Raw genomic sequence first — 2,889 nt, 5'->3', positions numbered from 1 at the left:
AATTCGGAAAACAATCCTATTCGATTTGACTCAAACACTAAAACCCAAATCCTAATCCTAGCCCACATGGGAAAAGCCCAAAATAAAAAAAAAATTAAAAAAAAAAAACCCAAAAAACTCCCTTTTCTAATCCACGTAAAACCAAAGCAAGACATACACTACTCCTTCAATCTCACGTACAGCAAAACCCTCAACCTCTCAGCCGTTTTCTCTCCTCCTTCACGTCGTTGCTCAGCCGCCGGCCACCGTCACTTCAGGCCGGACCACCATCGCCCTTTACCGCCGGTAATCCTTCTTCGATCTCCCTTTCGTTCTCCTTTCTCTTCTCTCGCTTTGCTTCATTCTTTCCTGCTATTGAATTGCAGCAACCACCGCAACGACCCCCGCTTCCCACCAGCGACCAACCACGCCACCACCGACTGCCCAGTACCGGCCCCTGTTGCCGCGCCGCGTCGCCCAGTAGCTGCAGCCTCCCTCCTTTCTCTGTCACGCACGAAATCGCAGCTCCCTCTCTTCTTGCTTCTTGCGTGCACAACCACCACCACCCACAAGCGTCGCCAACCTCCGCGACCACCTGCACCGCCGTCACGCAGCCCGCCGTCAGCCAGCTCCCCTCCTATCTCCTTTGGTTATTTCCAAACCCTTAAAACTAATTAATGTTTTAATTACGTTTTAATAATTTAATTTATGTTTCTTGAATTAAATTTATGATTTTTATGATTAAGTTATGAAATTTCAGATTATATGTGGTTGAAATTAATTTAATTATTTTCAGATTTGTTAACTACGTTTAAGTTAGGGTTTTAATGAAGTTTTATTAATTTAATTCATGCTCCTTGAATATAAATTATAAGTTATTATGATTAAATTATATTTTCAGATTATATACTATGTTTAAATAATAAATTTAATTTTCAGATTATGTAATTGAATTGAAATAAGGAATTTAATTATTAAAGCATGGATTTTTAAGGTTTTAATATTCTAAAACCATAATAGAATGATTATATATATTATTAAAGCTATTATTTTTATGATTTTAAGAACGTTGAGTATGTTTTGTGGACGTTTGAAATTATTTTATATTGCTGGAAATTTTAAAAGAGATGTTTTATTGGAGTTTAGAACGTTTTGGGATCATTAGTTTAATAGTTATTATGCTTGGAGGTTAATTAGTTAAGTTTCGATATTGGGGATGGTTCAAAATATGTTTAGGATGTATTTAGAGTACTTTAATATTGCTGTAAATTGTTGGATATTGATTGGGGAATTTTATTGGTTGTTTTTAGGCGGAGAATTCTTTGTAGGCGACTTTTGAATTCGTTAAAGTGACTTATCAGTTTGTTTACACAAGGTACGTACATACCGTGTGCTTGGATGTGTGTTGTATTGAGAATATGATGAATATATTTATGAACTTGTTTATGTTGGAATTTCATGTTCAATGTCGTTGAATTAATGCGTTGAGCATAGAACTTTATTTATAAGAATTGAATCATGTTGGCATGGAATATTGATGCAAGCATGTTGGTTTTGTGGAACTTTATATTATTTAATATTGGTTTAGATCTTTATTGATCGTTGTTCCTCTTTAGATTTTCACTACTTTATAAGGGCCGAGGACCTTGTTTGGTAGTTGAACCTTATACCTAATAAAGGTTTTTAAATATGGATAAAAGAAGGATTAAAATAGTTGGAATTGTCTCTTGGTTGAATGTTGTGATCACTGGTTTAATTCAAAGATAAAAGAAGTTGTGTTTACTTGTTGAATATACTATTTATGTTTGATGATTCATAACCAAGTATTAAAAGTTAAGTCATGTAAAGTGAAAATGAGTAGCAATAGCTTTAGACTGTGCACGTCTAAAGTGACGGACAATCAGGAGTTGGGGTCATGGGTAGCCTATGGCTTTTTCTGGGGCCGGATTGATCACCGGTTCTATTTTTATTTAAAAAGTCCCTCGATATCGCAGGTCATTGGGGTTTACGGAGTCGCGCCCGTACCTCGTCTTCCTTAGTGAAGAAGAAGAAGTTTCTAGTAGAGAACTCAGTCCATTGACTATTTCAATTAAAATAATGTTAATGATACAAAGGTCTAGTTCAGTCAAGTATAGTCTTCAAGTCAATATATCTTGATTATCCTTGCTTATGTTTTATTTAGTACCATGTTAGGATTGTTCGTTTAATAGAATCATGTTAGGATTATTATTGATTTAGTATGTAGTACTCAGCTTTGCTGATTACGTGCTTTTGCTTGTGCATGTTGATCATGGCTATGCCTTATTGATCCTGTGATGACCCTATCTTTGGTGAGCAGTCTCTAAGGATCAATAAGCATTGTCCATCTGCAGGTTTGAAGATGTTGCATCATTGGGATCGGGAATAGAGAGCTTGTATTTAGTTTTGATTTGCTAAGTTAACTTGGGTTTGTTTAATTGGACTTTAAACTTGTTAGTTGATCTTATTTTCGTTGATTGGTTTTGGGATTAACTATGTAATCGATTATTTATAAACCTAAAGTTAGTTTTATGTTTTCCGCTGCAAAATTCTGAATAAGCCGTTACGTTTTCACACGGGCGATAATGCCTTGATAATTCTCTATGTTTTATATTAAAATGTTGTTTTAGAAAAGAGAGAATTGTCGGGGTGTTACATTGATCAAAAATTAATTTAATAAAAAATTATTGATTTTTCGCCCTAAATTTATGAAATTAATATAATTTATTAATTCGTCTATAAATTTAAATTTAAAAGTTTTGATTTTTTATAAAATCCGCTCACGTATCTTGCACGCACAAAGCAATGGACGCTAAGTGTTACCCTTAAGGGGTGTTGTATAGTGCAGGCATGCCACGACGAGCAAGGGAGCTCGTCGCCCATGTGTTACGT

General features: G+C 35.1%; 1 long non-coding RNA gene across 1 annotated transcript; it reads left to right on the top strand.

Annotated features, from left to right (window-relative positions):
* Positions 1 to 1,309: 1,309 nt before the first annotated feature.
* LOC130464417 (uncharacterized) lies at positions 1,310 to 2,571 on the top strand. Its single transcript, XR_008924818.1, has 2 exons — positions 1,310 to 1,354; positions 2,318 to 2,571. It is a non-coding gene; the product is annotated as an uncharacterized lncRNA (long non-coding RNA).
* The last annotated feature ends 318 nt before the right edge of the window (positions 2,572 to 2,889 follow it).

The sequence above is a fragment of the Spinacia oleracea genome, chromosome 6, assembly GCF_020520425.1.
Source record: "Spinacia oleracea cultivar Varoflay chromosome 6, BTI_SOV_V1, whole genome shotgun sequence".
NCBI classification, from domain to species: Eukaryota; Viridiplantae; Streptophyta; class Magnoliopsida; order Caryophyllales; family Amaranthaceae; genus Spinacia; species Spinacia oleracea.
The sequence above is the reverse complement of the archived record's forward strand: the minus strand, read 5'-3'. Positions and strand labels throughout refer to the sequence as shown.